The following is a 25,848-nucleotide window of genomic DNA, read 5'->3' as shown; positions in this document are numbered from 1 at the left end:
TAAAGGATGCAGAGAGTAACGGCCTGCTGCGTCCACACCCTAACAGCAACAGCTTCTAAATGCGTTTCAAGAGAGACACGCTGTGAAGAGAGTGAAGAACATAAATGCAGACTCTACCAGATACCTTCTCATAAGCTTCCTGATTCATATAATAACCCCCATGGATAGAAGGGCGGGGGTTCGCAACGCAGGAAACCAACTTTCCTGGAGAGCAATGCAGAAGAAAGGGTGGAGGCTGAGGAGATGTCGTAGCTCAGGAAGGTGGTGGAAAAAACTGCTGCAATTCCACTGGAGGATGATATTGTCCATGGGCAAAAACGCATGAAGGAACTGAGGAGGCATTGACCACTACCAAAGGAGCGCCTGCATCGAGAATCAATGCATCTTAGGTAGGGGCGAGATTGAGGTAGTTAGAGGACGCCAAAACCTGCAAATCGTCCTGAGAGTCAGAGCGGGTAGGAACATCTGGCACAGAGGCAACCTGAACCACATCAATCTTAACCAGACTGTTATTCTTCTTCTTCTCCTTCCTCTTCTCCTGCTGCTCGTTAGGAGCAACCTGGAAAGGAGACTAAGAAGGAGCGTCAGGACTGACAAACAGCACGAAGCTCTTTGATCCACCACTCATATCTCATTAAGCCACCGACTGAAGTCAGCTGTCACGCTGGAGGACTTCAAAGGCAGACTTCCAAGGGACACTTTCCACATCTTTTCACATGAGAGAAGCCAGAGCAGGCTGTTGTACCTCCAGTGTGTGTGTGTGTGTGGGGGGGGGGGGGGGGGGGTCTGATATCCCTATAAGTTAGGGGGGTCGGTCTCTGGTCTCCCAAAGAAGGCACCATGGGAGCACCAGAATAAACAGTATACCCCATCACAGACACAGAGAAACAGACAGGATGGTCCCGAGGGCCCACTGGAGCTTAACAACTGCAGGGCAGCCATTGCCACTGGGGCAACTAAGTCATAGTGGCAGGATATGATGTAGTTATCTGCACAAGAGGAAGTCGTTCATATTTCCTCTTTGCATCCTGACAGGTGAGCCTGTCCAGGGTTTTTATTTCCATGATTCGTCGCTACGTATGGAGAACAGGGCAGTCAGGTGAGCAGGGGAGTGGTGCCTCCCACAGTTCACACAAGTGGGACAAGGCAAACACGGAGCACCTGCGTGCAGAGGATGACAGCAATCCCTGCATGTGATGCTGGAAGTACAACAAGATGACATGAGACCAACTTCCAACACTTGAAGCACTGCATAGGGGGAGGGACACATGGTTTCACATCACAATGGTAAACCATCACTTGACGTTTCCAGGCAATGAGGCCAAGATGAAGGCACCAGTAGCGACCCTGTTGTCTTTGGGTCCCCTACACATGTGCCGGATGAAGTGGACACCTTTTTGCTCTAAGTTGGGGCGTATCTCTTCATCCAACTGCATAAGGGGTCGCAATGGTAAATAAGACCCTGGATCAAGTTAAGGCTTTTATGGGGAGTAATCAAGACAGTGATACCACCCAGCTTCACACAGGGGAGCAATGCCTGCAACTTGGATCAAAATCGCCCTGCTGCGCATTTTAGACACCGCCGCCACTTCCCCAAACCTTATCGTCATGGTGGTCTACGAAAAACTGGGGTTTCGTTGTCTGAAATTTCTCTGAATCAGTTCTCCAGCAAACTAGGTATCAAGGCGAATACAGCTCATAAGACTGAGTCGCGCTAAGGTCCACCCAAGGCGTGACTAGGGAGGGAAACAAACGGGAATCACAGGTCACAACATCAAAGTCATTTGGTCCGCGCCTTGGAACTGCTGGGGCAGAGCGACAACGAGATTTAATCGATTTAACGCGTTTCATTGCGGCTCATCTGCCCTGATGGCAACCACTCCGATCACGGGCTCTTCCCATAGGACGCCACCCAATTGCAGCAAGGGCCACCTGGCGAGATGGCCCTTGACGAAAGTCCTGGTGCCCCAGAAAGGATGGGCACCTACTTCTTGACATATGGGGGGGACGTCATAGCTCAGGCATCAGCAGTAGAGATGGGGGATTCGCTCCTGAACTGAGTCATAGAGTTGAATCTTTCAAAGGAGTGGACAATCAGTGATTCAGAAAAAAAGAACGGTAGCTCCAAACGTTTCCCACAGCAGAGAGAGAGACAGAAAGATGGAGCATATCTGCGGGGCCTCTGCTGGTCAGAGCACACTGCACACCACACAGCACAGCCAGCGCCGGCCTATGCCCTGCTTCTACCTTGACTGCCTGCATTGTGCAGTGTCCCATTGGATTTTGTGTTTCACATATGCCGTGCCGTCTCTGTGCTTCTTCTGCCGCGTGCAGTGTGTGGCGCACCATAACTTAGCATCGTACTCCGTCGGCGATCGTTTCAGTTGCACGTCCTGCCCTTTGGGCAGTTGATGCGAGCAACAGGACAGAGAGCCTCCTCGCGGAGAACATAAGAACTACTTGCAACAACCTACTCGCAAGAGAACGGACGATTTGTCTCGGAGCAGGTGACTGGTGGCCGTTCACTGCTTCCTCCACTCTCGGAACTCGCCCGCTCAACGCTCATCCCACCGTTCTCGACTCTAGCCAGAGCGTTGAGCAAAGCAACTCAGGTGTCACTCTGGTCTCTGCGGTCTTAGCTCACGCAGTAATACAGCTCGCGGCTCGACCTGCTTGACTCAGCGCCTCTGCATCGGAGTTCATCTCTACTGGATATTGTTCTTCGTAGTAATACCGCTATGTATATTACATTATTATGTTATATATACATCATATAGTTTTATTCTATTTTTATTTGTTTAAACTCATCAGATTAGGTTTCTGACGACTCCTGTTACTATAGGATTTTTATCATAGACACTCGAATTTACGCTTTAATTACGAGCAAACCGATAAATGTGGTACGCCAATATTTTCCTTGTTTTATTCTGCTTAAGGCTATATACAGCACTTTAGTCTTACAGTCAAGTTTATACATATATATTTCTTATTCTGGTATGTATTTCGCGATTTTAGGCGTCTTCGGATGGAAACGTTCACTTTAAAAATATATGGCTTGAGATGTATTTGTACAAGGTTAATGAAATTTTAATACATTATAGCCAATTATGTTGTCAATTTAAATCTCAAGTTACGACATTTTTCGATCACCCAAACAACCACGATAGTGCAAAATAAATCAATAATCAATAACTTTGTCATATCGCGAAAATTTCAATACACAATACAGAATTCTTACTCATTATCTGTGTTACTTCAAAATAGGATCAAATAAGAACAAAATACAGATATAGTACTGGAATAAACCAAGTTTAAAAGGCAATATGCCTTCCATTTATTTTCTATTGTGAATAAGTGTTGAGTGATGAAAAAGAGCTAGTTCATATCAGGGAGTGAACAATTCTGATCCAATCTCTGAAAAGAACAGTTTTGCCCATCTATAATCAGCAGTGCAATCGCTGTGTCGTCAGGGGGCTACTACCAAGAGGGTACTTGAGAACCTCACCGCAACGGACTGGCTACTGCACTGGATTTCAGGTGCCAAAATGATCTAGAACTGTCGGAGGCACGAAGGACGATACAGCGCTATAGACGAGAAGTAGGCAACCCACAAGTCTGAGGGCGCCAAGCGTGTCACACGTCTATAAGCAGCATGCAAGATCTCAGTGAACGATGCACAAACAAAAAACACCACGTAGGGCGTCCTTCCGCAAATGGCACGCACTGTCAACAGAAATTTAGAAAAGGTGGAAGTCAAACCCTAGACGGGACTATCACAGGAAAGTCGAAACGTTGGAGATTCCATCTACTAGCCTCTTATGACAGGCAGGAATACTACAGGCCAATTCTAACCCCTGAATCCACAGGGGGCTGTCTAAGTGTTTAACAGCCACTATTGAGTAACTGGTGATTACACTAAGGTGACAAAAATGATGGCATAGGCGAAATGCACATATACAGATGATGGTAGTATCGCCTATAAAAGAGCAGTGTATTGGAAGAATTGTCATTTGCCCACAAGTGGTTCCCGTGGAAACGTTTCTGACGTGATTATTTTCACACGATGGGAATTAACATGCTTTTCACGCATAATGGTAGTTGCAGCTAGACCCACGGGGCATTCCATTTCGGAAACCGCTAGGGAATTCAGTATTTCGAGATTCACAGTATCAAGAGTGTGTCGAGAATACGACATTTCAAGCAGCACAGACGCTTAACAACAGAGAGCAGCGGTGTTCGTGTGGAGTAGTCAGTGCTAATAGACATGTAATACTGCTCAAAATTAAGCACAGAAAGCAATGTGGGGCGTGAGAGGAAGGTATCAGTTCGGGCAATGCGGCGACATGTGGTTTTAGTGGACTATGGCAGCAAACGATGGACGTGAGTGCCTTTGTTAACAGCGCAACATCTCCTTCAGCACCTCCTCTGTGCTCGGCACCATATCGGTTGATCCCTAGACGACAGAAAAATCATGACATGATAAGTTCAGACCCGATTTCAGTTGGTGAGAACTGATGGTAGGATACGAGTATTGCGCAGACTCCACGGAGCCATCGACCCAAGTTGTCAACAAGGCACTGTGTAAGCTGGTGGCGATTATATAATGTTGTGGGCTTTGTTTACATGAAATGTAACGGGTCCTCTGGTCCAACTGAACAGATTAGTGATCGGAAATTTTTATGGTTAGCCAGTTAGAGACCATTTGCAGTATACACTTCATGTTTCCAAACAACAATAGAGTCACCGCACCAACATTATTCACGATTGCTTTGAAGGCAATTCTGGACAATCAGAGCGAATGATTTGTCCAATAGAACGTTTGTGGGATATAATCTGGAGGTCAATTCGTGAACAAAATCCTACACCAACAACATTTCGAAATTGTGGACGGCTATAGAGGCAGCATGACTCAATATTTCAGCTGGGGCTTCCAACAACTTGTCCATGCCACGTCCGAAAAACTATATTTGGAGGTATCCCATGAATTATGTCGGCTCATCGTACGTGAAACAGCTTATAAACCAATTATCATGGCCTTGCATGAAAGTCTCCAGAAAAAGTCTTCATTCTCTTCCTCCGCCCTTGACCTTCAAAGAGCTGGAATCTCCACCGTAATGTCTTGTCATTAGTGGGCTGAATTTTCGATGTCTTTCAATGAAAGATCGATGGTGATATCTCTTGGTTACGGGGTGCCAACCCTTACGATCATGCTTCTAAGAATGCCTGGACGGCATTAGGTACAGCGCATATAAACTCAGGCCCCCTTCCCACGGCGATCTCGGATCGCGGCAGCAGCAACTGCATGTGGAAGGTTCCATAGTGGCTCACACAGTGCATTATCTTCAGAGGCGATGGTGAACGTGATCAGGTGTCGCTTCTTTGCACTTCTGTTTAGCCAAGCCGGTTTATGTTAATGGGAAGCCTTTTGACTCTCCGAGTTAAGATTACCTGGTGTATCTGTTGTCACTCAGTCGTTAAAAGCAATAACTATTATCGAGATGAGAACAAAACTTATATATCTAGTCTGTCCATGGTTTGTGACTGTGGGAAAAGGCTCACAATAACGAGGCATAAGTTCCCTTAAACTGTTCATAAGTATAAAGGTGCAAATTATTGCAATATGCTAATAAGAAAAAATAATTTGGCATTATGTTTGATGTTATGTCAGTCCAGAAGTGGAAGTTTGGTGTTTAATAATATAGTCACTAGAAAGTGCCCGAGGTATGAATTAGTAAAACGATAATCAATTCTCATTTGGGATATTCCTGGAGACGTGGTTCAAATAATGCAACTAAATGAATGTCTGTGTTATATTGTCCTATATGTATTTAGCCTCTTTTTGCTTGTCAATAATCTTCAGCGACCTGTAAAACATGTTCCTTTTTGTACATATTAACTGCGTTGTATAAGCGTTAGAGATTTGTAACTGCATTTCTGTTACTGTCATTATCTTGCTGTTAGGTGAAAAACGACTTTTGTAGCATAAGTTTGGTAAAATTAAATTAAAATATGAAAAAGTTTATTTAAATAACCGCTACCAGTCACAAAATTTGTTACTACTGTATTATTTATTGAGCTACATGTTTCAGGGAATACCCCATCTTCAGGCTCAAAGGCCTTACAAAAACATATTTTAACATTAAAGTCATATTAAAGCCTTTTATAAGAGCTGTTGGTGTCCTGTGGAGGAAGAGAAATCTCAGTAAGGGCGATGTCACTTTGGAAGTTGCACTGATGTTTGTATGAAACTTCCAAAGTGACATCGCCCTTGCTCAGATTTCTCTTCCTCCACAGGACACCAACAGCTCTTATAAAAGGCTTTAATATGACTTTAATGTTAAAATATGTTTTTGTAAGGCCTTTGAGCCTGAAGATGGGGTATTCCCCGAAACATGTAGCTCAATAAATAATACAGTAGTAACAAATTTTGTGACTGGTAGCGGTTATTTAAATAAACTTTTTCATAATTTTTGATACAGTCACGGTCGAAATATAGTCATAATGGCTTTAAATTAAAATATATTTACATTTACGAGTTTTGATCTTATTTGTACATGTTTGCCGTCATGAAGTTCTACTTTGTTGCTCTGTGTACCCAGGACTTTTGATTTTCGACGTTATGCGAACATGTTTCGACATAACACCTCAGTGTTCATTGTGATTTGGTCTGGTGTGATTAAAATAGGCAGACCTGCAAACAGTTGCTCTGTGTTTTTCCTTCGTATTTCGTTTCTGTTGCAATGTGTGGATGAAGTTTATTATTATTTGGTTTGTATGGCTTCCCTTCCATTTTTTGGGCTTTTAGAGGGGGGCACTGGTGGGTACTGGGTTATAATTTAGTCTGGTATTGTTCTGTGTCTCTGTTATTGTTTCAGTGCCTAAAAAAATCAGTGAGTAGTAAATTATTTTCATTTGATTATTTACTAATTTCTTATACATTGGAAGGCTACTTTGTATTTATCAGGTTTCTTATAATGGTATGGATTTTCTGTTGGGAATGTTGTTCCTAAGAATTTTCTTTTTGTGTTAGGTGGTTTACTTCCATGCTTTCTTAGGTTTCTAGCAAAGGTAGAGAGCCCGATTTCATATTGCCAGCTGCTTATGTGTTCCTCATATCTGATACGGAAATTTCTTTCTGTCAATCCCAATAAACTGATTGAAGGTCTTGAAATTCTAAATGCAAATTAGCCAATTCTCATTATAAATCTCGTTTTTCTGTTAGTGTTGGCTCTAGTGTATTTCATGTCGGTATGCTATGTGTAGTCCTTGCTTATTCATTATTATTGCTGTTCTGTAGATTGATTTGTGTATGATGCAGTTTACCATTTTCTTTTCTGATTTATGTCACAAGTGTACCTGTTCTATGTGTTCGTGTGTATTAGGGTGTCTGTGTGTTCCTTGGAGTTTCGTATTTCCTGGTTCACTGTTTATTTTCATATTTGTTTAGTTTCGTACGGATTTTGTGGGTTTATTTTCCTATTATGTGGGTGTTACACCCATTGTTTATGGCTATGGTGTCCATTGGTTCTAATTTTTTTCTCATAGTAATCTTTTCTGAGTGGGATTTTCTGAATTTTAGCATTTGTATAATTTGTTGGATAGCTGCTAGTTTCTGGTTTTGTACGTGGCTTGATATGCCTTGTATAATAGTGTCAGTTTCTGTTGGATTTCTGCAAAAGTCAAATTTATGCTTATTGTCATCTCTGTTTCAGTTTATACCTAACTAGTGTATTTGCCTTAATGTTTGTTTTCAATGACCAAGTGGATATTCTTACGTATACTCTTATGTGTGCGTGAAGTAGTTTTCTCTGTTGGTTCAACTCCCATAAATCGTACCATCCAGAAATGTGTACCAGAAAAAATTTGTTTTCTTTCTGTGTGATATTATATCAAACATCGTATTTTGTATCTTGTTAATGAATATGTTTGCCAATGTTCCTGATGTTGGGGCTCACATTGTAAGGCAATGTTTTCATTGGTAATGTTCTTTTCCGAATTGAGAGTATTTTCAAAATGAGATTTCTTCAAGAGTTTTGGGTATTTCTTAGAATTAATGCAGACATTCTGCTATATATCAGTAGGTTACATTTCCTTTAGTTTTATTGCGTCTGGTATTGGTAATGAAGTGTGTATGCTCTCTATGTCAAAAGAAAAGAGTGAAACTGTTTGTGGAATGTTTATGGTTCTTACTTACATTATAAGCTCATTTGTTGCTTTCACAGTTCGCTTGTTCTTCTTTTCATAGTGTTGTTTATGATTTTGTTTATGTGTTGGTACACAATATGACACTGCATTCACAAAATTTATGACAGTTTTCAAAGACACATATGGTTTGTGATCTTTGGCTTGGCGTCTGACAGTTTGTTCTTTTTGGTTTTCCTGTGTCATGTGCAGCTGTCGTTATTTTATGATTATGTGTTTCAAATCTCTGAGGTTGTTTTTATTTGTATATGGAAACATTCTTTTGCTCACGTTTCGGTGCTGCAATGTTGTTTGTGGGGACGAATTGTGTTAATTTAGTAGCGGCGTTCTTGACTATGAAGTCATTCGCATTTAGTTTTCCTTTTAATATTTTTGTGGTATTATTTTTTAATTGAGGCTTCCTGTTATGCACATTTCTTGACATGGTGTCTAGTTTTTCATTTTATTCTTCACCAGTTCTCGTTTTAGCACAGCATTTACATTGCTGTTTTCTTGTTTTTCTTCATCCACCTGGATGTTTTTTGTTTCTACAGTCAAACTTTCTGTGTAGTGACTATTTGTCTTGGTATTGATGTTGTATTGAATCTTTTTCTAATAGCTGTGTTTCTCTGTTAACTGTGTGTATGTAATTAGTTTTGGGTGGAATGTATGCTGATGTGTGTGTTGTACTTTGTTCTGTTTATATATCATGTTGTGTTTACTAGAGAGTGTTTAAATTTTTCATGTGGCTTTGTTATATGTATAGTTCTATGCTCTTCCAGTGATGCGTAAGAATGGTGCAACGCCCCTATAACCCCTCAGGACAGGACAGGTACTGGTAATTGTGGAAGTGGGCCAAAATGAGCAGCTGTCAATTACAGTCTAACGCATATAACTTTAGTATTTGACCATACAGCACAAATTTTGAACTTAGTTATCGGCTGAATAGACCTCACTGTCTTATGCCTTAAGGGCACAACCACTTACATTTAGAAACGGATAAAAAACCTTAACTTAAGATTCATACCCAAAACAGAATATTTAGAAGGCAGAAGTGCTCACGTAAATGTTCTATAGCTTGGCTTAAGGCCCAACCATTCTGACGTTCGAAAGACAAGTACTTTAATTTAAAAATATCTGAAACCCCAGGACTTAAAACTCAACGTAAAATAAATTTAAACAATTAAGCCTTATCATAAATTAAGCTGAAGGCTGCAAACAATCTAACACTTGACAAGTAAGAAACTTCAATTTCAAAATGGATCAAGGCCCATGACTTAAAACACAACTAAAATAACTTTTAAAGGTAGACGGCCCAAGGCTTTATCTTTAAACAATATTTTACACAGGCTCAAGGCCCAAGCACTGTAATACTTAACAAGAAAGCAACTTTTAATTCTAAATTCGCTGAAAGCCTATGACTTAAAACACAACTAAAGACAATGCAACGTCAATTCAAAACATCGGCTATGAGCCATACAAATACACACAACAGAAAATAAGAAAAGGCAGATCAGCTAACGGTAACGGCGCTCAGAGGTTTCGAAGGGGGGGGGGGGGGGGGGGAATCCTAACATCCACTTATCACTTAGGTGAAACAGGCAGTTGGCCCAACCATGCTCATCCGACGGCAACCCAACCAACCAACAGTCAACAGACCAGTGCTCCACACTTGCTCCAAGGGTCCGCTCCGCACTGGCACCTAAATTCCAACGGTGCTGACAGCAGAGACTGTGGAACCAAACAAGAACGGATCCCAGACAACCCATGGGGGTGGCCGAACCGAAAACCAAGTCGTTTAATCAAACGACCGACTAACGCAGAGGTAGTACGTCGGTAACACTTAAATAAACTTGCCAGTGAAAATCACATAAACTACACTCAGCCCCATGAACATCTGCACGAGGACTAGACGATGCTCACGGCAGTGACTGTGCAATAACGAGGACGAACCATTAATCAGCGCACACAGCCAACCCATAAGCAATCGCCGGCCAAATACACGTCCTCTAACGAGACCGACTGTTACCCAAAGTCGTCCACCCGCAAAACATGCGTATCGGCAATGGTCGGGCAAGTGATGGCTATCCGCATCTTCCTGACGCTGCATGCATCACTGGTGTCACGTCACGACTGCGCCAACCGACCAATTGCTACATATCAGCACGGAAACAGCACTAAAATAACTGGTCACTCGACATCACGAGCTACACACAATATCGCAAACACTTGGACGAAAAACGCGACCAATGATAAAAGCAGTGACTATGCAGTGACGACGACGAACGACGAGTTGAGACATGCACGTCGCCAACCCATAAACGATCGGCGAGCAGTCGCGTCGTCCGGTAATACGAGCAACCGACAATCAACCTAGACCGTCCCTATTGAAACCATGTGTGCCGGCAACGGTCGGGCGAGCCACGGCTATCCGAACCTCACTGCCGCTCCAACCCGAACGACTCCTGCTATGCCCCAACTGTCCGAATACCAGGTTCGAGCTCCACTCCTGGCGCGTTGCAACTCACTGCCAGATACGAGCTACCCTCTTCCAACACACGATAACATGGAAGTAATAGCAGTCCAGCAAAGATAATACGGCATACTTCGATAAGCGCTGCTGCTGCCGCTCACGGGCCGGCAAGGCAGCAACTCAGTAACACCAGTAATTTAATTAACAAAACGACGTGGCAGTACAGTAAAAACAGAACGCAAAAAGAGAGAGATGGCCCGAACACGAACCACGCACTGCTCAAATGGGTTTCTTGGTATAAAGCGATTTTATTTCGCTTTTAAAACAATTTTTTCGTTACTTTTGCTACAAGTGAATCGTTTTGTGCCTTTGATTGAATTTCATATGCTGGATGGTCTTGTGTAGTCTTAGTCAACGTGCAGTGCAGTGTGTTTCGCTGTCTCCTCTTCTACCCCAGCGTGGTAAGGGTTCCAGACTGATGAGCAACAGACTGGTGAGCAACACTCAAGGATAGGAAGAAAAGTAAATAGGAAAGTCAGTTCTTTCTTGGATGAGACCCATTTTCGTACGATCCTGCCAATGAATCGTAGCCTACCATCTACTTTCCCTACAGTTTGTTTTCAGATTGTTATGCCTAACAGCAACTTTAGTTACTGATACGGCCAAATTTTATTGCACTTTCTACTTGAAGGAGAAAAACATGTCACCAGAAGTAAAGAGCAAACATTGGAACAGCTGATATACCAGAAGAGAATTCTCCCTTTAATTGATTTTCCTATCAGTAGTGGCCATGTTCAGGCAAGAAATGTGTCAAAATTTTAATTTATCTGCTAAGTCAAAGCGAAATCTGACGAATAAGGTCAATGGATGGGGTGAAAACAGGCTGCTCCGTAATGAAACGAGTAAATAACCTACTATACTTGACGATAAATAAGCTAATAAGTTATGAAATTTGACACACTACAGAATATACAGAATAGCAGCCTCAATTGTAGTAGAATTATTATTAACATTTATCAACATGAGCACACAGTTTCTCTCAGTAGCTCTCAAATACTGAAATATGGTAAGTCACTATAAGTATTGCAACTTCATGTAGCACAAAACTATCAAACGTAACGTTCACCCTCTATGTAAACACTCTACCAACCAAAATCTACCTACTCTGCTTTGATAACTCGAAACTAACGGTATTCATTTCACCCACTTTAATGACCTGAGTATTTTAGTACGACTTCGTATAATACTATGCATCAGCAATTGCCAAATATTCTCAAAGATATACAAAAGAAGGTAACATATATATATATATATATATATATATATATATATATATATATATATATATAAACGGAGAACCAAAGAATAGAATATTTCTTATTACTGTAGACAGTTAAGGGTACTCCATGCATGCAAGTGCTAAAAAATTTTGGTAATTCTGGATACAAGACATTTCTGTCCGGCAGCCACTGTGTTCTTCCATCGCCTTAAAATCTCACTCGGTTTTAAGATCTTATCCTATAGTCTCGACAGAGAACGGAAACTGTCATGCCTCGATCATTTGCACTGTCATCCTTGCTTCCGTTTTAAATACGTTTGTGATAAATCTTTCCTTACATTCCACCTTCTCCAAAATATTTTTGAGCGAAGCACAGAGAAGTTATAGAAGGAAGTCCAAAAACACGGGAATTAGAGTGGGTGATGACATCTTTTTTCCCTTAAATTTCGCCGATAATCTGGCCATACTCTTCGAGGAAGAAGATGGCGTGTCTGATATGTTAAGCAAACTTAAAGAAGAATATGACCAGCTGGACGTGAAAATTAAACTTACAAAGGCTGAAAACATCATTGTCGTAGTTATAGGAAGGGATATTGTTACAGATGATGGATTTACAGTAAAGGGTCGTCGATCATATAAATATTTAGGCGGAATCATTCCGAATAAAGGTGAAAGCAACGAGGGAATAAAATACAGAATAAGAAAGTGGAAGGTAGCAATTAAGCAGTTACACTCCATTAGTTTCACTAAAAGTATGTCAAAAATAATATACGGAACAAAACCAGCCACCAGTTGTGTAAGGTAGTCAAAAACTCCTTCTTCAGGAGTCTTATTACGTTATACATGATGAGCATAATGTGCCACGAATAGGCTTACTCATAATTAAAATTGACGATGTAAAAACAGCCGTCTGGCTTTGTCATATCTAAAACGATACACACACCAGATGTGAGGTGTGCTATCCGTAACGGATAAACATGATTTCAAACAAGATAATCACGAAAAGAGAAGTCCCTAAGAATGAAAATATTCGATGGAGAGTCGTAATCCCACGCTGGCGGTCGACAAACGTACTGCACTAATAATACCAGCCAGCAAGCAACAATAAAAAAGATCAGTATATGCGTCGTAGGAATGCCGATTATTCATATGCTACATCACAAACTTAGTTGTGTACCTGTTGGAGTGCAAACGGAAACAATCACGAAAACACTGTTCTGAAAATTGGACGCCTAGGAGAAGCACCGACACATCTTGGGACTCGTAGAGTGATATTACCTCAGTCTCATACTGTCAACAAAGAACAAATAACATCAAATAATATCGTGGTAAATTTAAAGCTGCGTATGTCATGCAGGTGGGAATAAAATGCTACAGAGCCATGGTTATTGTTCTTATTACATTGTGCCCATATTTGTTAGTACATGTACCACATCTACCACAGCTTTTTAAATTCCTTGAATGAAGATGCCATTTTCCCTTAGGCTTTCTTTTTATTAAGATATCTTCTGAGTTACTTAAGTCGTCTCACCGTAAAATTCAGCAACAAGTATTTCACCTGTTAAAAAGCGCACTACATTATAGCCACGGAATGTGATCACAGGAGCGCGAATGTAATATTCAGTAAATTAGTTCCCGGTAAACAATGCGCCATATGCCGGAAATGGGCAGCGAAGTCACTGGATATGGTTGCTTTCTGGATGGTATACAAATTGTGCTGTTCGTGATTATTCGCCACATAATAAGTGCACTTAACGAAAAAATATGTGCAAAGATATAACGTTCAATAAAGACGAAAACTGAGAACATACTAACAATTTAGAAATCTTTGCACGTACATTTACATGTACGAAAGGAAAACGTAGTACAGTAAAACAGAAATAGAAAAAATAAGATTTCGAGGATCAAATTGGTCATAGGCAAAAATTTAAAAGATTCATCCTTCTACAAATGAAACAACGAATCCTACCTGTCAGTGCCGAAATTACTGTAAGCAATACTTGACAAAAATTATCTATGGACCTTCTATTTGGATGATCAGTTTGCTCTTTGATGAGTGTACCTGGCTGAATTTGAAAATGATTAAACTTTTAACCTATTCTAGGGAATTAATTTTCGTTCCTTTCTCTCCATGCTAAACGGTTTGAAGCTTATTGTTAATCTTTCGCAATGTACGTGTATTCCTTTCTAGACATAGCGCGAAAGCACAGACATTGTTCTCGCTAGGTTTCGTGTCCTTATTAATGCGAATCAGAAAGTTATTACCAGTTTTCTCAATGTACAGGGTGGCCATAATTAAACTTTCGCAACCTAAGAGGGCCCCCGTCGGAAACGACTGATCATAGGATCATAGGGTTAAACTTTGTGGAAACATTTGTAAGGACATTGGGAAGAAAAATAACGAATAAACGATTGAAAGAAAAACAGATGTTAATATCCAGAAGAGAGGGTAACATTCGTTAATGGCGTTCCCTGATTCCTTTGCTGGTTATAAACTTTGCTGAATGTGACGACCATGTGCAGCAACGACAGCCTGGAACCGATATAGAGATCGCTCTATTGCTGCCGGAAAGATCTCGGGTGAAATGATGGTTATCTCCTTGGCTATGCTCATCTTCAGCCTTCAACGTGTGTCAGTGTCTGGTGACCATTGTCTCAGCCGTGGCAACAGTAACTTCTTCAATAATAAGTGACGTAATTGGCTGTCGGGCGTTGCAAGGGCGAGTTCCAAATCCCCAGTTAATTCCAACTTCCGAATTATATTCTCCAACCCCATTGTAGAAAGAACAATTCTCCTTTTCCCTTTAATGCAACGTCAGCACTAATGTTGTGGTTTTGACCAAACAGCTTTACGGACCCCAGTTGAGACCCACGTAGACTGCAACTGTAACTCACACTAATGCCTCCCTACGTCGCTATGCCTAACGGCACGTAATGGAACTAGCACTACTAACAACGCAATCTGAACGTGATTTCTGTTGACGTTTGGTAGCCATACGGCAAATTATTTTCCGTCTACACTGGTTTCAGTAGCTAAAATGTTATTATAACAACTTTGTTCCCCAGTCTGGATCAGCTCAGACATTTAACTAATTTTCTATTTACCGAGCAGTTACGTTCTTGAATAATTCATATTGTTTCCAGTAATAAACCCAGATTTGATTTTCTTATTTTTGAAAGTTCAAAAAAATGTTCATATGTGTATTAAATCTTATGGGACTTAACTGCTAAGGTCATCAGTCCCTAAGCTTACATACTACTTAACCTAAATTATCCTAAGGACAAACACACACACACACACACACACACACACATACTCGAGGGACGACTCGCACCTCCGTCGGGACCAGCCGCTTTTTGAAAGTGTGATCTGTTATGCCAGGATAACGGTCGTATCAGGAGTGAGCTACAAACTTGTTCATTCTACATCTATCAAAGTCTCAGTTTCATTCAGTTTTTTCGGAAAGCTATGCTGAGCGTGCAAAGGAGAAAATTTCGGATTCTTTTTTGGCATATGATTGTGTAATCGATCGTAGTAAATTATTTTTCACTGCGCGTATTTATCTAAAAGCTAGATGAAACTGAAATACAAAATATGATTATTTTGGATGACATAATTAGAAAATAAACTGCCGTGCACGTCGATGCTGCGACGTGAGTGGAAGACGGGCTGAAAGTGTGCTTGCGCATAGTTCCACTGCCAGAAAGCGGTTCGCAGCAGTCCGTTTTCACAGTCCGGGGCTCACCAGCCGTCTTATTTGCGCTGCGTTTGCTGTACGAGCTATCACTGTCGCTCTTACTTACGACTATCCTGGCCAGCGTCTGTGCTGCGTGCATGTGCTGAAACTCGTACACAGGTGTGACAATGTTCACGTGACTACTAATACCAGTATCTCAGCACAACTCAGGCAGCATGTCCAACTTGGGTGGCAATTCTCCGTAAGGACCACTGTGCCACTCGGAGGGTCACACTTCGACCCCTTTCCTACTCGGTCAGCTGGCTGTAGGAAGTATCAGTGCGTCTTAGTGGCTTGGTAGCCTACTTGCTTCACGCCTTTGCACCACACTGAGCCTTTTGGCTGTGAGCATTTCCTACTAAAGAGTAGACACAAATGGCGCTCTGATAGCTCTACAACTAACCTATTCCGTGACTGGCGACGTTGAAACAGTTATAAGTACTTCTACCAGCCCAAGGTGGCAATTGCCATCACATGAGCAGAAAGGTGCAATTATTTTCTTCGACTTGTGTGTACAAGTATTAAGTTTTATTCATGAGGAAGTAAGTAGAAATGTGGGAAAACTGTTGATACAGCAGCATCTGATATGAACAGGAGTAACCGTATCTAGAAAACTTTCTTGTCCTTACGTTAAGCATACTTTCAATTTTAAACGCCGATCTCCCAAAGGAAGCAGGTGTTGAGAGATGTGAAAATTACCGAATTATCAGTTTCATAAGTCACAGCTGCAAAATACTAACGTGAATTCTTTAACGACGAATGGTAAAACTGGTATAAGGCGACCTCAGGGAAGATCAGTTTGGAACACGTGAGGCAATACTGACCCTACGAATTATCTTAGAAGAAAGATTAAGGAAAGGCAGACCTACGTTCCTAGCATTTGTAGACTTAGAGAAAGCTTTTGACAATGTTGACTGGAATACTCTCTTTCAAATTCTGAAGGTGGTAGGTGGAAAATACAGGGAGCGAAACGCTATTTACAATATGTACAGAAACCAGATGGCAGTTTTAAGTGTCGAGGGGCATGAAAGGGGAGCAGTGGTTGGGAAGGTGGTGAGACAGGGCTGTAGCCTCTCCCCGATATTATTCAATCTGTATATTGAGCAAGCAGCAAAGGAAACAGAACACAAATTCGGATCAGGTATTAAAGTCCATGGAGAAGAAATAAAAACTTTGAGGTTTTCCGATTACATTGTAACTCTGTCAGAGACAGCAAAGGACCTGGAAGAGCAGTTGAACGGAATGGACAGTGTCTTGAAAGGAGGATATAAGATGAACATCAACAAAAGCAAAACGAGGATAATGGAGTGTAGTCGAATTAAGTCGGGTGATACTGAGGGAATTGGATTAGGAAATGAGACACCTAAAGTAGTAAAGCAGTTTTGCTGTTTGGGGAGCAAAATAACTGTTGACGCCGACGTAGAGAAGATATAAAATGTTGACTGGCAATGGCGAGGAAAGCGTTTCTGAAGAAGAGAAATTTGTTAACATCGGGATTTAAGTGTCAGGAAGTCCTTCCTGAAAGTATTTGTATGGAGCGTATCCATGTATGGAAGTGAAACATGGACGATAAATAGTTTGGACAAGAAGACAATAGAAGCTTTCGAAATGTGGTGCTACAGAATAATGCTGAATATTAGATGGGTAGATGACATAACTAATGAGGAGGTATTGAATAGAATTGGGGAGAAGAGGAGTTTTTGGCACAACTTGACAAGAAGAAGGGACCGGTTGGTAGGACATGTTCTGAAGCATTAAGGGATCACAAATTTAGCATTGGAGGGCAGCGTGGAGGGTAAAAATCGTAGAGGGAGACCAAGAGATGAATGCACTAAGTAGATTCAGAAGGATGTAAGTTGCAGTAAGTTCTGGGGGATGAAGAAGCTTGCTCAGGATAGAGTAGCATGGAGAGCTGCATCAAACCAGTCTCAGGACTGAAGACCACAACAACAACAACAACTCATGTAGCGTCACTGATACTCTTCTCGTACATGTAGTGAATCCATTTTCTCGCTGTACCAGATGATAAAGTTGTCGGATGTGCCGGAATGGAATCGAGTTTACAGTTTTATTTTACGAGCACGAGCGCGCAGAATGTGCAATTCGCCAAAGTGGTAGGCGTGCTTCAGCAGGTAGGCCGTCCCGCCCGCCACGCGCTGCTCCGGCGCTCGTTCGCTCTGGGAGGCCTTCTGTGGCAACGCCCACGCGGCGCTACGCTTCGGTACGGCGCGGCCGTGTTCTGCCGGTCGTAATATCTCAAAGCGAGGCGGCGCTCGTAAAAGGCAGCGGGGCAGGCGGACGGGCGATTGAGAAGCCGAGCCACCTGCTCGCTGCCTACCCACACAGGCAGGTCGCGCACCAGGTGACTCGGACTGCTGCGGGAGGAAACTGGAATTTCCTCGTGTCCTAGAGAGACGCTCACACAACTCACAAATTCTGAGTAAGTAACGTACGGTAGTGGAAACGTTGATATAGTGAAGTGTATATGTCTTAATATGCAAAAAGGGAGCTCTATGTCCAGGTTTCAATTAATATGAGGGACATTTCATAAATACTGCACATAATTTTTTTACTTCCTCAGCTTTTTTTGTTTTCAATACATTCTTACAGTTCTTCAAATACTGTCTCCCTGCTTGTCTGTGCCTGACTGCTAACGTCCCGAAAGCTTAATAATTCCATTCAGGACACTACTTCTGTACATCTAAAGAATGGCTGTCGTAACGGTGGTAGAAAGGTTTTCGAGAGAAGGATCACGACGTCCACGCAAATCGAAGCCTGATGGCCTCATGCCCGGGCTATAGGGAGGACGCGCAGTTTTTGGGATGCTATATTGTCGATACGAGGGCGAGCATTGATGTGGACAATGAGCGTTCCAACCTCGAGCAGCTAAGATCGGGTTTTGTACATTTTACGGCGCAGGTACGATAATGTGTTGCTGTGGCACTTGTTCCACATAAGCGCATCTGCCACAAGCTTCACACTTCGTCCATGTGTTAACGTTTTTCGCCTTCCGGGTCTTACATTATTGTCTACGCGCATACGACCAACACGAAAACAGTTACCCTAAAGTGGAACTGTACTACGGTCCATTGTAAACTCGCCACCAACTTCACTTAACGCACTGTGGAATTCTGTTTGGTTTTTGACGCGTGAAGTTTAGATCTCGATAAACAACCTCTGGTAGTCAACAGTCACAGTACACGAGACCCCTGCAGGTTCCATTTCTACTCCTACCTCTCGCCGATTGTGTGTTAGAGTACACAGCTGGAGAAAAAGCCATGTGCTTCCTCAAGCTCCCAACCACATGACGTAATTTTCATTCACGTAGCACCAAACAATCCACATTAATACGAAATTGTGCATTATTTATCAAATGTGCCTCATATTAATTCGAATGGGATGCAATGGTTAGATACAATATTTCGTAAGTCGTTCAACATTGTGGAATAGATGCTAAGACTCGATCTAGACCTAGTTATGTGTATAGTATTCTAGGCGCGCAGTCCGGAACCGTGCGACTGCTACGGTCGCAGGTTCGAATCCTGCCTCGGGCATGGATGTGTGTGATGTCCTTAGGTTAGTTAGGTTTAAGTAGTTCTAAGTTCTAGGGGACTAATGACCACAGCAGTTGAGTCCCATAGTGCTCAGAGCCATTTGAACCATTTTTGTGTATAGTAATTTGCCTTTTACCTTGTGTACCCGCTCCTGTCGTAAAGTTAGTAATGATGAAAAAATTCATGTTTGAATGACAAGACTTGGTGTACTTGCTGAGAATGTAACTGTAACTGGTGATGTAACCCTGTACTATAATTATTAATAAAGTGTGATCTGTAGCGTCAGCCGCCAATCGCTAGATGTACATCTGGTGAACGGGGGCTCAAGGATGCAACAATTAAAAAAAAAGGAAAAAAAATCGGAAACGTACTGCCGCGTTGCCCGCTGAGCGCCCGCGAGGCTGCATGATGCAACCCGCATGGGCCGGCTGGCCGCTGGTGCGCGTGCTGTTAGTGAGACTACAGCACGCGTACGGCATTGCATTTTTTTGAAAGCCGGTAGGGTTAATTCAGGATTCCAATGTTCCATATCATTTTCCCACTATTTTGCCTACAAGACCTTAGTTTTCAACTCACTTTTCACTCAAAGCGACGGACTTACGTCACCTTAATGTGAGGGTTTGTAAGCCCGCATGATACCACTCTACAGGTCGACGTAGGAGCCAACGTCTCGTTGCAATAATAACCTCCCCATCATCCAAATACTGCTTCCCGCGGAGTGCGTGCCTCATTGCGCCAAACAGATGGAAATCGAAAGTTGCGAGATCCAGGCTGTATGTTGGATGAGGAAGAACACTCCAAAGAAGCGTCGTGGGCTTCTCTCGGGTGAGCAGACTTGTCTGACGCATTGTGTTGTATGGAAAATAAGAAGAAAGTTGGAATGTTTGTGGTGACAAATGTTCTGAAGTCGTTTCTTCAGTCTCCTGAGGATAGCACAATACATTTCTGCGTTGACCATTGCATCTTGGGGGAGTACATCAAACAGAATATCTCCTTCAGAGTCCCAGGAGACCTTCACCATGACGTTACTGGCTAACGGTGCGGCTCTTTAAACTGACACACAATATTTTTAGCGCAACGCAATCTGACTTTCAATAATCCCGACAAAAGAATGGCCCTGACTAACATTAACCTATACCTTTCACAAATCACTTACCTCACCAAAAATCTTCGTTACTCGAACTACTGCAATACAGCGAGCGCCACTACGGCCAGCTAACTAAAAGATTCAAACTGCGGAAGTCACTAACTACTGATAGGCAAAGTTAGCAAATGAAAGATTTTGATAGAGAACAAACAATGTATTTACCTTAATAATCATAATATATATGTATATATATATCAGTTCATGACATCAATTCTTACAAATTTCAAAACTCCGCCATCTCTCTCCCCACGTCCACCACTGCTGGCGGCTCACCTCCAACTGCGCAACGCTACGCGCTGTTAGCATCCAGCTGCCGCTGGCCAACACTACAATGGCAGACAACAATGCAAACCAGCCACAGACTGCACACAGCACAGCCAGTGGTTTTCTTACAGAGCGCTACGTGGCGTTGGCGTTACCAATAAAAAAAACCTAAACATCCTACTTACAAGCACAATACATTTCTGCGTTGACCACTGCATCTTGGGGGAGTACATCAAACAGAATATCTCCTTCAGAGTCCCAGGAGACCTGCACCATGACGTTACTGGCTGACGGTGCGGCTCTGAACTTTTCGTTCGCAGGAGAGGTGGTGTGGCGTCACTCAGTAGATTGTTATTTTGTTGCCGGCCGTGGTGGTCTCGCGGTTCTAGGCGCGCAGTCCGGAACCGTGCGACTGCTACGGTCGCAGGTTCGAATCCTGCCTCGGGCATGGATGTGTGTGTTGTCCTTAGGTTAGTTAGGTTTAAGTAGTTCTAAGTTCTAGGGGACTGATGGCCACAGCAGTTGAGTCCCATAGTGCTCAGAGCCATTTGAACCATTTGTTATTTTGTTTTCATTCCAAAGTGATGAACCCATTGTTCATCATCCTTCACGCTCAATCTCGAAACGTGCAGGCAGTTCCGCATTGACCGCCCTTAGTAGCTCTTTATGGTCTTCTATGGAGGCGACGAACCCAGCGGGGACAAACCTTTCGTAAGTATCTCATACATTTTCTACTATTGCAAATAATTCACCGATACTGTAATGGGACAAAGATGAATGAGCGCACTACGTGAGCTGTGAATCAGATCCTTGACTATGCTTATTTTTCTCTGTGCTTGACTTGCTAGTCATCTGCTGTGCAGCGCTGGGGAATTAGTATTTGAGGCAAAGTGCCGTGCAGTTGAGTTTTTCAAAGAATGAGATCAGAATTCTGTTTTCTGTGAATCTGGTAGAAGCTAACTAGAACACTTGTTTATGAAGATGAGAACTCATTTAAAATATGTTCTTGTTGTATATGTTCATGCAGAACGGTCACAGATACTGACAATGGTCAGGAGAGCTTTATCCGCATCCGCTGACGCATCATGGGTAAGGATGACATGGCAGACGGTCGCAATTGTTGGGCCTTAAAGGCCTGTATGCAGGGTGATGTTTGTTGTTATACTGGTGAAGAACATTGTGGGGAAATTTTAAATGTTTGTTTGATGTTTCTCTGTAATGAGAGAATTTTGAAATAGTGTCTTCTTCTGCTGTCCGGTCTTTTTCCAGTAATCAGAAGTTGATTTCACTAAAACGATTTCTTTAAACACGCATCCGCGGTTCATAGTAAAGTCTTTAATTTTTATATTATGCGCATTCTAACTTATTCCATATGCAGCAACAGTTTGACTCTGACAAAAAAGAATTTTGAAAAGATTATTTTTCTTTTGTTGCTGTAACTGTTGATTTCTGTTTACTTTCAAGAATGTTAGTAATATAGTCACAAAAACAGCATGCTGAGCAAGAGGAAAGTCGCTTTTATTTCATGTCAGATCTCACATTCCATTCTTGAGCAAACACTATGTAGTTAGGATTGTCAGGTGTCATGCTAGCTAGTACATGAATTTTCAGAGAACAGCGTTATTAATTTCAGACTGTTAACTTCTTGTGCATAGAGTATTAATTTATTTTTGTGAATATTCTTAGTCTAACATTGCACCTCATATCACGCATCATTCATAATGGGTGTAGGTCTGCAGCTCGTCATCGTGCGGTAGCGTTCTCCCTCCCCCCCCCCCCCCCCCCCCCCGCCACCGGGTTCCCGGGTTCGATTCCCAGCGGGGTCAGGTATTTTCTCTGCCTCGTGATGACTGTGTGTTGTGTGATGTCCTTAGGTTAGTTAGGTTTAAGTAGTTCCAAGTTTTAGGGGACTGATGACCATATATGTTAAGTCCCATAGTGCTCAGACCAATTTGAACCATGATGGGTGTAAGGTGTCAAACAAATTGTTGTGGTTGGCAGGAGAGCCAACCGTATGGTTAAAGGAGGCCGATATGCAAGCGTTTTAGCTCACGCAGGCTGGCGTGAGGTCTGGAACATGACAAGGGAATTAGAAGTGAGAAAAACGGACGTAGCTGGTGAAATACTTAACTTTAATCCATTAATCACGAACGTTGCTCTTTATGGTACACGATTCACAATATCAATAGTACGGATACGGCGCCTTGCTAGGTCGTAGCAAATAACGTAGCTGAAGGCTATGATAACTATCGTCTCGGCAAATGAGAGCGTAATTTATCAGTGAACCATCGCTAGCAAAGTCGGCTGTACAACTGGGTTGAGTGCTAGGAAGTCTCTCCCCACCTGCCGTGTGGCGGTCCTCGGTCTGCAGTCACTGATAGTGGCGACACGCGGGTCCGACGTATACTAACGGACCGCAGCCGATTTAAAGGCTACCACCTAGCAAGTGTGGTGTCTGGCGGTGACACCACACAAATAACATACCTTACACTGAATTCCTGAAATGATTCTGGTTAAATAGTTACGTTACACGAAATACTTCTCTAAAATTGTACGAATTTTCCAGATCAAATAAACAAGGCGGTGTTTCGTGAATATAATCCTCTGACACTCACTCTAGTAATTGCATGCAAGTCATTCCCAGGAACCGAGCTACGAGACGCAGTTCTGAGGGAAGGAGAATTTAACAAAGGCAACGCCCATCCCATGTAGGCTGAAAACGTCTTAATGGGACACCTAGCGGATACAATGAGGCGCCAGAGCCACTGTGCATTCCGTCGGTGGCAAAAGCCGCCCTTGTCCCTGCTTTTAACGACGATCATTTGGAAAGCCTTTCTACAGGAACATGGCCGAAGATACCAAATAATCGTCTGTAGAAACCCAACGCAAAGTACTGGTGACTCACTGTAGCCACCTGTCTTATGACTTGCATGAAAGGAAAAACTGTTTATCTCGGTATTACGTAGCAGAAGTTAAAGTCTGCCCTACGAAAGAAACTACGCCTGTGATGTGCTACGAAAACTCTATTGGGTGGATTTATAACAAGTACAAACACCCTAATAGGACAGAAAGAAAATGCGTGGCCCCCATCTATGATATAGGCAAATTTAGACAGAAGAGTTCACCATTTCACTCGCAGCGAATCGTCAAGTGTTTGAGCAAGACGACTCGGGCCGCGCTGAGACGATTGCTAGAGTCATTATGTGATCAGTAGGTGAATTTGTTCACAGGCTCGTCTTAACATGTGAGGAGTTAAGCCGCACAGTCTCCTAGTAAGGAGATTCGCTGTAGTTTAACATTTTCACAATTTTAGGGATTAATTGAAGCAGAAACGAGAGATATCCGATCTATCGAAGAGGACTGATCAATCACTGCAGAGTGCTTTATGCTCTGAAATGACTGAACTGTTTTAATTGTGCATTTATCTTTGCAGAGTAATCAACGTACCCTATACACACCCCATTCCATTACGAATATTTTCATTTTGCATTTTAGCGTAATTGATACCTCTGGCCCTAATTGTATTTAATTTGTTTGCACCTTATCGACCCCCCCCCCCCCCAGCCATGGTCATCAAACTCTAACTACTAAAGAACCTAATTTAATTAGGAATTTTGCTTCACGGTTGTGAACACCCATTATCAATATTTTACCATCGTGTATCTATGTTGTGAAGTAATACTTAGAGTGAAAATAAACCTTGATAACGAAATTCTAAGACTTTAATTTTTCTTTCTAACACATAGTTATGCCTGAAACCGAACACTAAATTCTGTCAGCGATAACGTTTCCTTTGCAGGGAGTGTAGTGGAACCGACATTGCGATCATTGTCTGATTAGACCACAGGCCATACTGCTGCACTGTTTTCAACTCTGCATGCGTGTTATGGTATTTTCATACCTTGTAGACCGTAGGCTCAACACCATATTACTAAAACACTCAAGGAGCATCGTTGCGTAACTGTGGTAGGAAGATAGATCAGAACCACTTTCGCACATGTGAGATATGCTTAGATACTGAGTTTTATTTGTATAGTTTTCAAAGAACACACAATTAGTTTCCTTGGCCTTTAATTAGATTCATTTTCTTTATTTCAAATTTTGCATTTCATGAAGTTTAAAGTATTATTTTGTGACACTGTTCACATGTTCTGCATAGGATAAACATACAGTCAGTTTTGTTATCAAATTGAGTGCGATATGTAGATAACGAGTTACATGAAGAGAGAGTTTTTGGAATCTAGATTTTCAGAATTCTCACATGAAGACAAGTTGTTTAGAGAAAGCTTACACTTTGACCACCCAATTGGTGGATGAGTGTGCATCATTACTAATGGAACCCACATCTGTGTATAGCTGGCTGGCACGTGGGAAATTGCACGGGTCTGCATGATCTTGTGGCGATGATGGCAGCCGCTTCGACCACCGACTGATCGTGCTTTTGTTCACTGCCACGTGTCCTTAGACATTCTACGATGAACTTGAGTCCTTAGAAGGCGCTCAACGACAACTCTCTGCTGCTAACGCACCTCCATTACACATCCCACATTGAAGGCCATGTATAGTGCTGCCACCTATCAGAACTTCATGAAACTATAGAGACTGAAGGTAAAATATTCGACTATGGCCCACAAGAAATTTAGAATACTTTCAAGTCAAATTTCCCGAGAAACAATTTGTTGCTTTTCTTATTCAATGCCATTCGACTATGGCCCACAAGAAATTTAGAATACTTTCAACTCAAACTTCCCGAGAAACAATTTGTTGCCTTTCTTATTCAATGCCCTTCACATATGTATGATACAAAATGTGACCCTCGACCAATGCTATTGGTTGATGGGCCACTTTGCAGGCAACAATCACGTTCATATCCCATTGACCTCCTGGGCGTCTCCAAATATATCTTCAGCCTAGAATCTCATTGACTGGAGTCGAATTGTGTTTCATAATAATTGCTGTTTCGAACTGTGCACCCAAGATGTAGTTGGAGGCGCTCCGGACAGCACTGTGGTACCAGCCCGATTGTCGGCCACCTCACAGCCCAACATCAAGGAGAGGTAGTCAAGTGTCCCCCTTTGTCATTCACAGCAAATCATACAACACAAGGCATGTATTGTTGCCCTTCACGACCGGCCATCTGATTTGACATTCCCGCCCCCAAATGGCGAGAGTTCCTACTGCTCGTCTTCTTTCTTACCCAGCCCAACCTACTG

Source organism: Schistocerca gregaria, chromosome 1 (assembly GCF_023897955.1).
Source record: "Schistocerca gregaria isolate iqSchGreg1 chromosome 1, iqSchGreg1.2, whole genome shotgun sequence".
Classification (NCBI taxonomy): domain Eukaryota; kingdom Metazoa; phylum Arthropoda; class Insecta; order Orthoptera; family Acrididae; genus Schistocerca; species Schistocerca gregaria.
This window is presented reverse-complemented; position numbering follows the sequence as displayed.